The sequence below is a fragment of the Dasypus novemcinctus genome, chromosome 1 (assembly GCF_030445035.2).
Source record: "Dasypus novemcinctus isolate mDasNov1 chromosome 1, mDasNov1.1.hap2, whole genome shotgun sequence".
NCBI classification, from domain to species: Eukaryota; Metazoa; Chordata; class Mammalia; order Cingulata; family Dasypodidae; genus Dasypus; species Dasypus novemcinctus.
In genome coordinates this window covers 34098285-34110477 of record NC_080673.1, presented here as the reverse complement: position 1 = coordinate 34110477, position 12193 = coordinate 34098285, and the positions used below count along the sequence as shown (strand labels likewise).

General features: G+C 42.7%; 1 pseudogene; it reads left to right on the top strand.

The window, feature by feature from the left end:
- The first annotated feature begins 478 nt into the window (after nucleotides 1-478).
- LOC139436871 (ferritin heavy chain pseudogene) lies at nucleotides 479-1164 on the top strand (annotated as a pseudogene).
- Nucleotides 1165-12193: the final 11029 nt, after the last annotated feature.

The following is a 12193-nucleotide window of genomic DNA, read 5'->3' as shown; positions in this document are numbered from 1 at the left end:
TTATTGTAACTGATGGACTATAGTTAATAGTATAATTACAAAAATATTCTTTCAGGAATTATATCAAATGCACCATACCATATTGGAAAAAATACATTGGAAAAAATACACAGTTAATAGTATAACTATTATTTCATGAATTGTAACAAAGGTACCATAGTAATGCAACCTGTTAATAATGGTGGGAGGGCACATAATTGCTCAAGATGAAGGGAAAAGAAAGAGATAAGAAAGTAAATTAAAAAGTAAATTAAAAAGAAAGTAAATAAGAAAGTAGATCAAATAGCTTTCTAAAGACCCAGCGAGCATTTTCCCTGGTCTTACCTGTTAGAGATGAAGGAATTAAACTGCACACTCACCAAGATAATAATAATAATATAAATAATAGAGGACGGGTATATGGGAACCACATGATTTTTCTGTAAATCTACAACTTCTTTAATTAAAAAAAAAAAACACTTTTTGGCCAGATGTCTTCATGGAGTGTCACCACGCTTTCCTGCTTCAACAGTGCTTGAACGGAACTGGCACTCGCCTGTGGGCCAGCCACTCGGAACTGCCCTCCACTGCCGTTCCAGTGCCAGGCAGCCACCACCTCTCCTCAATCACTCACAGTGACAACCACATCCTGTGGCAGGTGTGCCAGAACTACAGCCAGGACTCAGAGCTGCCACCAACCACCAAGTCAACCTGGACTCTATGCCTCTTACATCTACCTGTCAAAGTCTTAATACCTTGACCGTGATGATGTGGCTTTGAAGAACTTTGCCAAATTTTTTTCTTCATGTGTCTCCAGAGGAGAGGGAACATACTGAGAAACTAATGAAGCCGCAGGACCAATGAGGTGGCTGAATCTTCCTTTAAGATATCAAGAAACCAGAACGAGATGACTAGGAGAGTGGGCTGAATGCAATGGAATGTGCATTTCACTTGGAAAAAAGGGTGAATCAGTCCCTACTGGAACTGCACAAACTGGCCACTGACAAAAACAACCCCCACTTGTGTGACTTCATTGAAATCCATTACCTGAATAAGCAGGTGAAGTCCATCAAAGAATGGGATGACTATGGAACCCACTTGCGCAAGATGGAAGCCCTGGATTCTGCCTTGGCAAAGTACCTCTTTGGCAAGCCCACTCTAAGAAACAGGGACGATGAGAGCTAAGCCTTTTCGCAGCTTCTGCAGAGTCACAGGATGACTTCCAAGGCCACCATGGCAGTGCATGAGTGTTTTATATTTTCTATAAGTTGTGTCATCATTCACCAAGTTCTTTCATTTGTACCATTCCTACAAATAAAGTAATTTGGTACCCCACAATAAAAGTTATAAAGAAAAAGGGATAAGCAGTGCATATGAATTGCAAGGGAAATCTGATAGGTAAGAAGTAAAAGAATATATTTCAAAACTCCCTAATCATCAGAAAATGCAAAGAAAAATAATTATTTGTCACTCTTTATCCAGGAAATTAAAATAAGTATAAAACTGCCTATCTTAGTTTCCTGGGAATGCCATAACAAAAACCACAAACTAGGTGGCTTTAAACAACAATAGAAATTGACTGCTTCACAATTCTGGAGGCTATATGTTCAAAATGAAGGTGTCGACAGGGCCATACTTCCTCCAAACACTGTAGGAAAGAATATATTCCAAGTAAATTCCAGCACTCCAAGGCATTCTCTGCATCCACCTCTCTGGATTTTCATGTCCACATTTCCTCTTCTTATAAGGACACCAGTCATATTGGATTAAGGGTCTACCTGACATCAATATGACCTCATTTTTTTAAAGATGTCTTAGATTACATAAATGTTACATAGGAACCATAGGGATTCCCATATACCCCACTCCCCACACTTCCCACTCCCTCACACATAAACAATGTCTTTCATTAGAGTACCATATTCATTGCAATTGATAAATACATCCTTGGGCATTGCCACTGAGCATGGACTATAGTTCACATTGTAGTTCACACTCTCTTCCACATAATTCTGCATGTTATGGGAAGATATAATATGGCCTATATCTGTCGTTGCAATGTCATTCAGGACAATTCCTAAGTTCCAAAACAGTCCCTATATTACACCCATTTTTCACTCTCCCTATCCCCAAAGACTCCAGTGGCCACTGCTCCACATCAATGTTGTAATTTCTTCCGTTGCTAGAATCACAATAAGTGCATAGTAGAATACCAGTAAGTTCACTTTAGTCCATCATTCATTCCCCAATCCTGAGGATTCTGGGATGGTGATGTCCACTCCATCTCCAAGTGAGAGGGGGCTTTGGTCCCATTCACCTAATGGATGGGACTCTGTTGCTTGCAGTTGTAGACTCTCTCATTTCCTTGGTATGGTAGCTATCAATCCTCACGTCCTAGTTAGTTGTCCTGCGTGAGTCCAGTGAACTCAAGAATAGGTGTTGTACCTCCACTGGGGCTCTGGACCCAGCTGGCACATGGACAGCCCAAAGATCCCAGTCTCTTGGATGTACGCTTACAAACTCCAACACCAACTATAGGTTTAAACAGAAGGGACAGATGAGCCATATGTAGGGAAGGCATAATTGAGTCCAACTCTGTCACTCTCAGGAGCACAAACTCCAGAGTATGGCCCACTGACAAGACATCAAACTGTCGGAATGTCGGCCCAAAGGGTATGGGGAATGAACGAAAGAGAAAGAGAGAGAGAAAGCTGGGATCAGGGGGTCTGTGAGTAGAGACTCATCAGACAACTTTATTGCTTACAAGGAGTTCTCTATATACCCCAGTCTACATGAGAACAAGCAGCAACATGCAATTAACTAGTAGCATTACTCATAGTCTAAGGAATTAAAAAATCTTATCTCAAGGTACAAAGTCTAAGTGTTCTATTAAATACAAAAGGTATATGCTCATCTTTTCTTTCAACCTTTAACAGCTTCATCCTGTTTGCTGGGAACTCTTAATTACTGCATTCCTTAGGTTGCAAGTGTAGCCATGGAAACAGCACATCTCTCCTTGCGAGACCACTGTGCCTCAGTTTCCAACAAAACTCCAGAGCTATCTGCCCTGACCATAGGACCTGAGTGTCTCCAGAGCCCTTAGGAGTTCCACTATTTGAGGTAATATCTACTTTGGCAGTCTATGAGATCCTGAGGGGATGTGCATCAGAGTTACCTATGGGATGATCTCCCAACTCACTTTGAAATCCCTTAGCCATATAAATTCATTTGTCTTCACCTTCCCCCCTTTTATTTGAGGTCTTTTTCCAGTTGCAGTACTAGTTGGTGCTTGGTAGTAATCCATCAGTGCCAGGGAAGCTCATCCCTGGGAGTCCCACACTGGAGGGAAGGTAATGCACTTATATGCTTGGTTTGGCTTAAAGAGAGGTCACATTTGAGCAATAAGGAGGCTCTCAGGAGGTAACTCCTAGGCATGCCACAAGACTAGGTTAAGTTTCAGTTTCAAGAGTAAAGACTCACAAGTGTAGTTGACAATATCAAGTGCCCTTCAATGGACCATCCTTCTTCACCAGTCATTGCCTCTGCACTTAGGGGATGTTGCTGCTCCATTAGAGAATGTGGCAGAGCTTCCCAGAATGGGAATTCAATATTCTCTCAGTTATTGTGTGAGTGTCCCCCCGTTGCAACAATATTCCATGAATATTTCAATACATTTATTTACCTTAAATGTATGCCCAGGTGAACTTCCTCCAATTTAGCCCCCATCACTGACATCCCACACCAATGATGCTCCCCTGCCCCAGTTGTAAGCCTTCTGTGATCCAAAGTTTCTTCAAAAATGAAGCCAATAAAATAGCCAAATACAATTAATAGGAAAATGAAATAATAATGATGGGTTTAAATATAAGAAATTAAATACATAGAAATTTTTTAAAACTAAAACTAAAATTAAATTAAAAGACTGGGATATCAAAAAATATGAAAAATATTTTTAAAATGTCTTGACATTTTGCCTTTCATCACCGTAATACCTGTTGTCCTGTATGTAGAGTGACATTTTCTTCCATTTATTCCCCAATGTCTTATGTCTTTTCATTTTGTTTTCAAAGAAGTTTTAGGTCACAGTAAAGTCACATACAGAATACAGGGTACTCCCATTTACCCAACATCCTCCCCCTTTTTCCTTCCCATATTAATAACTTTTTATGTATGGATGGAATAGTGAAACATAGCTACTGACCATGACTAATGGTTTATATTATGGTTGACATTTTTTACTGCACACTTTTATAAATTTTGGTGATATTTAACATGGTCTGTGTCCATCATTGCAAGATCAGGTAGAACACTTCCATTGCCCACTAAACACCCCCTGTTCCATCTATTCTATTCCTCTCCCCCTCCACTTAGTACCCTTGGCAACACCTCAGCTTCACTCCTTGGAATATGACTTTGTTTTACCTTGCCTAATTCCACCACTAATGACCCTATTCCAAATAAGATTACATTTAGATGTACTGGGGATTAGAACTTCAACATTTGGAGGAACACAATCCAATCTACAACATTATATGTTACCAAAATGTCAACAAGGTTCTGAGAAAATAGGAATTACTCGGTGCTTCAGGTGAAAGTATAACCCAGCAATGCTGTTCTGTGGAACAGTTTGCAGTACATTGTAAACACGATGAGTATGGCATGGCAGTGTTACACGTGGATGTAGAAACACTTAACTTGGGTTCATACAGGGTATGTAGGAATGCGTTTTTTAGAGCAATTTTTGATCATGAAAACTGAAAACATCCTATGTGTCCATTTCTGGGAAATGAATTAAGAAAAATTAATAAGCTTATTATAAATAATTAGGAAGCATTTCAGAAGCAGTGATCGTGAAGAATGGAACAGGGCAATAACATAATATCATAAATATCATTTTTAAAGATGTACCCACTCAAATCGTATTTTACATTTTTCAAAAATACATACATATCCTGAAGAGGGTCCAGGGTGGCCCTCCACTGTGTTCATTTGCTCAGCACAACAGCCTGGACGGACCTGCCCAACCAGGCTAGGAAGGTAAAGAGGGCTTATTCACCCATAGGAGGCTGCAGATGTACAATCTAAAATCAGTCTCCCCATTAAGGGTTTTTCTCACAAATTTTATACCAGTTGAAAGAAAGGGTGACATGCCTAAGGAAGGTCCAAGAAAATTCATTTTTGCTTTAATCTTAAAATATGCATGGTATCTTGAGGTGATAAGGATGAGGGGGGAGGTATGGATGTGAGCTACAGATGATGGATGTGAGTAAAGATGAGGAAGCACATAGTCATATATTTTATGTGGAGCTAAATCTGGTTAATGTAAAATCTGTAGTTCCATGTGTTTCCTGACAGGTGAGCAAGAGCTATATTTAATTTTTCTAAGATTGTAAGGTATAGTACCATGCTTTAATATTTAAGCTATACTGGATTTTTCAAGCACTGCAGTCCAAGAAAAACACCACCCACATTAAAGTGATATCTGTGATGGTGGAGGAGTGTGGAAATGGACTTAAGACTTAAGATGAAGGGAAAAGGGAAATTAAACATAATAATAGAGGAGGCTTACACAGTCTGAAGGATAAAGCAACATGAGCTGATCTTCCCCAACACACACACACAAACACAAAGTAAACCACAAAGCCAAAATACTATACCAAATCTTGTTATGAGAACTGGTTAAAAATATCATGATATGGCCATACAATGGAATATTATGAAGCTGTTAAAAATAATGAAGGAACTCCACACATTCTAATAGGAAATTATCTAAAACATAGTAACCATCCGCACCTGGAAGTGCATGCACTCTGTCTGAGCAGCTGTCTTTGCCAACATCCACACTGAGAAATCAGCCCAGCTGCCCCTGCAGCCATTTGCCCCTGGCAGCATAGTGTCAACCATCAGTCAGGAAGGAGTCCTGAAAAATGGCAACTCAGATCACAGGGAGCTGCGGAGGCAGGGGGAGCACAGAGAAGGGCAGCCCTACAGTTACCTCTCCATGAAGCTCCAACTTATTATGATGCAGATGGCCAGATTCAAGGGGGAAACTGAACGTTCATGTACCAGCCCTTCACTATAGTGCACCTCTTTAACTGGAAAAGCCACACCCCACCATACTCAGAGAAACCTCAGGCCATGATGGACGTCTTCCAGTCCATCAAAAGACCCACAAACCCCCCTGGGCTGATTGTAAATACCTCCTCATGACCTCACTCAACTTCAAGGAGAGAATGGGAGTCACACAGGGGCTCTAACCTGGCTCAAAAAGCACCCACCTGAGGGAACCTTGGACAGCAACCAATATACCTGTACACAGTTCCCAGATGAGGACCCCACAATGGGGTCCCAATAACACAACCATGCTTAACTGAATAGAAAACTTCCATAGGGCCTTAGTTGAAGGGTTCAAAGGTGGGAGCCAAAAAGCAATAAAGATGGCAAAAACCACCTAAATCCTACAAATTCTCAATGAAAGTCCAGGTTTTCATTGAGGCATTTTGTGTATAAATGCATTTTAACCCAGATGCTCCCAAAAGCCAAACAATGGTCAATGCAGCATTCATTGCCTAATCACAGGCTGACATCTGAAGAAAGCTACAAAAGTTAGATGAATTCGCTGGTATAAATATTTCTCAGCTCATGGAAATAGCCACCAAGTTTTACATCAACTGCGATGTAGAAACCATAAGGGAAGAAAATTGGAAGATGAAAAAAAAAAAAGCAGACCAACTTGCAGCAGCAATAGTCAAAAAAAGCAATCCTGTATCAAGGAAAGTAAGCTGGGAAACCCCTGCCTCAAGGAGGAGGAGGGACCCACCCCTAGGGCGAAATCAGTGTACATACTGCAAGGAGGAGGGACAATGGAAGCAGAAATGCCCCAACAGACCACTGGACCCCATCACAGCAAAAAAAAGCTACCAAAACATTAGCCAGGAAAGCTAATGGAGCATCACAAACCAAACTCTGGGTTTGCAAACATTCAGAAGGAAGACCTACAAGTCAGCTCATTGGACTTATGGAAATAGCAGGCTCTGATAGAGATTATTAGGACAGACCAGGCACCTATTCTCTCAGCCCCACAGAGTCTATGGTCAGAGTCCAAATTGGGGGCCACACCATACATACTGGGGCTCAACACTCTATAATGACCAAGCCAGTTGGATCATTATCAAAAAGACAAGCCATTATTGTAGGGGCAACTGGTAAAAGCACCCAGTAGCCCTTCCTCCAAGCCAGGACCTGTAACACTGAGGGTAAGGAGGTCACTCATGAGTTCCTGTATCTCCCAGAATGTCCATTCCCCCTCAGGTCAAGACCTGCTGTCTAAACTACAGGCCATATTACTTTTAACACCACGGGGCAATCCACATTAACATTGGGACTACCAAACCCTCTGAAAATAGTGTTAACCCTCCCTCTGCAAGAGGAGTGGAGACTGTTCTGCTTCAGCAAAGTCAGCCAATCTACAGGCTCATGGCTCCCGTTCAAAGATGTGTACAAAGTATGGGTAGAGGGCCACCCAACGGGGGTGGCACATGACATTCCCACAGCCAGTCCAGTGAGCATAAAGCAATATCCAGTTCCACATGAAGTGCAAGGAAAAGTCCAACTACATATTCATAGACTGCTGAATGAAGGCATACTAAAGCCATGCCAGTCTCCATGGAATACCCCACTCTTCCCAGTTAAAAAGGCTGATGGGGATTACCACATGATCCAGTACTTGTGAACAGTCAGCTCAGCAGTAATAACTCTCCATCCTTCAGTCCCTCATCTGTACACTCTCCTCAGCTTGATACCCTCATTGGCAATCTACTTTTCATGCCTGGATCTTAAAGACACCTTCTTCTGCATTCGGGTAGCACTATGGAGCCAACCAATTTTTGCCTTTATGTGGGACAATCCGAGCTCCAGCAAAAAGCAACAGCTAACCTGGACACGACTTCCTCAGGGATTTAAAAATGCACCCATTATTTTTGGACAAACCCTGGCCAGCAATCTCAAATCCTTTAAACCAGAAAGCCATAACTGTTTTCTCCTCCAATATGTAGATGACCTCATCTTCAGAAGTCCCAGCTACCAAGACTGTGCTAATGGAACCCATGCCCTCTTAAAATACCCACAACAAAAGGGCTATCAGTTATCTAAAAGGAAAGCCCAAATCTGCCTACCTCAGGTCAAATATCTAGGTTATAAAATAGCGCAGGGGCTCTGTGAATTAGGACTTGAAAGACAGGAAGCAATCTGTAGCCTCCCTGAACCCAACACCCTATGAAAGTTGCAAGAATTCCTCGGAGCAGCTGGATTCTGCCGCATTTGGATCCCCAATTATGGGGTACTCACACACCCTTTATATGAATCCACAAAGGGGGGAGATTGTGACCCTTTGCTTTGGGAAAGCCCACAGAAGGACACTTTCACCACTCTCAAGCACGCTCTGATGGAAGCACCAAGCCTCAGGCTTCCAGATCTCAGTAAACCATTCTACCTATATATTCATAATCACCAAAGCATTGCAGGAGTACTCACTCAATACTTGGGTTCCTGGCAAAGACCTGTAGCTTATCTATCCAAACAACTGGACACTATAGCCCAGGGATGGCCCTCATGCCTGCAAGTTGTAGCAGCTGCAGCAATGCTTACACTGGAAGCCATAAAATTAACTCTTGGGTAGCCTATAATTGTTCAGGTTCCACATGCAGTAATCACAATCTTAGAAGCCAAAGGAACACACTGGCTTACTAACAGTCACCTGGTTAAATATTAAACCCTATTACATGAAAATCCATCCATCTAACTGGAACTTGTACAAAACCCTAAATCCTGCTACCCTGCTACACACCTGGAGCCAGGAATTCCAGCCCATAACTGCCTGAAAACATTGTAAGAAGTATATTCCTGCTGGCCAGACCTCCAAGACCAGCCACTATCAAATCTCATCATAGAGTTCTTCAAGGATGGGAGTAGCTTTATTTAAGGCAGTGGCCAGCGAGTGGGATATGCTGTAGTAACCTCTGAAACCACAGTAGAGGCCCAGTGGCTCCCAGATAACACATCAGCACAAAAAGCTGAACTCATTGCCGTCACTGGAGCCCTACAACTTGTGACTGGGGCCAAGGTTAACATCTACACAGACTCCAAATATGCCTTCCTTACCCTGCACATGCACATGGAGCCCTATACCAACAAAAAGGACTCATTAACTCAGGAGAAAAAGAGCATTAAATATGGCACACAGATTCTGGAACTACTAGAAGCAGTTTAGGAGCCCATCAAAGTGGCTGTGATGCACTGCAAGGGACACCAGACAAGCCACAGTCCTGTCATCTGAGGAAATTGGAGGACAGATGCTGAAGCAAAAGAGCAGCACAGGAAGGATCCCTATCTGAAAACCTGGCCTCTGCTCTCATTCCTCAACCTCTTAGTTATCAGAAACTCCAGTATACACTGCCTGCTCTCATCCTGCAGCCTCTGAATCACTGGGAACCGCAATATACTCCAAGAGAGAGTGGTTACTCTCTGAGAGCGGGACACAAGGAGCAAATTGGTGGTGAATATTGCCCAATCACAGAATAGTTGTGCCTCAAATATTAGCCACAATTGTAGTGCAGGACTACCATGAAAACACACGCTTGGGAAAAACCCATCTTAAAGAAGTGTTAGAAAGATTCTCCTACATCCCAAGTCTAGCTGCTATCACCCATGCCATATGCCAGTGATGCATCAGATGTGCAAAAAATAAACCTCACGAGAGCCCCAGGAGTCCAATCAGCAATATGCCTCTCAAAGATCTAGTAACTGATTTCACTGAAATCTCAAAATCCGGAAGCTATAAATGTCTCCTAGTCCTCATTTGCATGTTTTCTGGCTGGCTAGAAGCCTTCCCCGCTCGAACAGAAAAAGCTGAAGAAGTGGCCAAAGTTCTCCTCAGGGAAATCATTCCTCAATACAGGCTACACCTCTCAATTGGCTCTGACAATGGACCCTCCTTCATCTCTGAAATCTTTCAAAAGAGTGCGAAAGCACTGCACATCCGATGGAAACTGCCCACTGCTTACCATCCTCAAATCTCAGGAAAAAGAGTGAATGAACCGTGCAATAAAGACTTATATAACCCTGATTTGCCAACAAACTGGGCTAACATGGGTCCAAGTACTCCTGAGTGCTCTCCTCCAAGTTCAGACCAGCCCAAGCCTAAAGCTAAGCCTAACCCCTTATGAAATCATCTTTGGGAGGCCCCCTCCCTTAATCAGAAATACAGGAGGGGATCTCAGAGAAAGAGGAAACTTATCAGTAGCTCAGCAAATGATCAGCTTAGGAAAAACTTTACAAAACCTGCATCACTGGACACAATAAAGGGTCCCCATTAGCCTAAGCAGCTCCATACACCCATACAAGCCAGGAGATGCAGTCTGGGTCAAAGACTGGAAGTCAGCTCCACTAACCCCTTGATGGTAAGGACCCTATCTTGTCATTTTATCCATCCCCAGTGCAGTTTAAGTAGCTGAAATCCCCCATGGATACACCATAGCTGGGTCAAGTGAGCTGCCCCAGAGTCCAGCACCCATATTCCAGATACCTACAATTCAAACAAACTAATCTTGCAAAAGAATGAAACACCAAGCGCTGCTCCAATCACACCCCGGAAACTGATTGTTCTACACATAGCTGAAGAATAGGAATCTGGTTTAATCCCAGTTACAATCCCCCTTCAGTTTTTTTCCCTACTTCTAGCCCTGACCCTCCCCTGGTCCCAGGTCAGCACCACAGATTGTAAGCCATGTATCCAAGAAGTCAAACGGGGGCCCAAGTCAATACCACATTAATATATTATAGGCACTATACCTGCAAGGGTATACCTGCAAGGGCCAGTTTCAGGAAATCTCCTAGAGTGTCTGTAATATATCTGGCCAAATAACCTGCTATGACCCGCCCCCCCCCAAACAGTCTCCCATAAATGGGAAATAAGAGCATTTAATCAAGACAGGGAGATACTTAAATCCACCCCAATCACTAAATGGAATCAATAGTGTCCCTCCTATTTGATGCATGTCAATTTATAGACTCTGGGATACCATGGAACAGCAAATGTGGAGGGCTCAGTTGGGAGCAGAAATATACTCATAACAATAAGTATATGTGTGCTCCAGATATGAAAAGTGCAGCCCGAGGAGAGGGCTTCTGGTGCAAACACATAGGTGCATACTATGCCCCTACTGGTCCTGTGTCACCTGGGCCACCTGGTACACAGACACCACTAAACAAACAGCCATCCTCACCAAAGGAATGGCCTCAGCTAACTGTCCACGCAGTAACCCCTTAAACCTCACCAACCTTTACCCTGAATCCTAGCAGACTCAGGGAGTTCAAATGGGCCTCTGCATTGACAGTAAAGGAGTAGACCCAGGAGTCTACATCTGGGTTGGGTGTTGGGAACACCTACTCACAAGTAAAGCCCGCTCTGTTCCACTCCTTCTATGAAGAAATGGAAAAGCCCTTTTCCATTGTGCAAGCAGCAAAAAAAAACCCTTTATAAACCTAGTTGAAGTAGTAGGGGCAGCCTTAAATGTCTCCTTGTGCTATATATGTGGAGGTACTAATATGGGACACCCATGGCCCTGGGAACTAGAGAATAAAATTACAGTCAATTGTATAATGAAACTAGCCTCTCAGCTGTCCCCCAAGATAGTATGTGGCCATTGCAAACTTCTGTCATAGGAAAATATTGTGCTTCAAGGTCCTGCCTAAACTCCTCTATATCTTTTGGAAACCTAACATGTACAGGGGAAAAATTCCAAAATTATACCACCAATACAACAGAGTCTTGGGGAACATGGAATGAATCTGACCCCATTCTCATGAATCATAATTTCCCCAAATTAATAACAGTATGGAACTCCACCACAAAGGGCCCCTTTACTGCCCCAAAAGGTCTGCATTGGATTTGTGGAAAAGTTGCATTCTGAGAACTTCCCCAAAACTGGTGTGGTACTTGTACAATAAAACCCTCCTTCTTCCTCATCCCCTTAGCACAAGGGACAGTGCTAAGCCAGCCAGTATATCAAAACATAAGAGAAAAAAGGGCTGTCATTACCTGAGGAGGTGAAGAATGGCCTTCTGAACTCATAATCCAGTACTATGGGCCACGACTTGGGCAGAGGATGGCATGTGGTGTTATTGAATCCCAATCTATATGCTCAAGTGAATCATT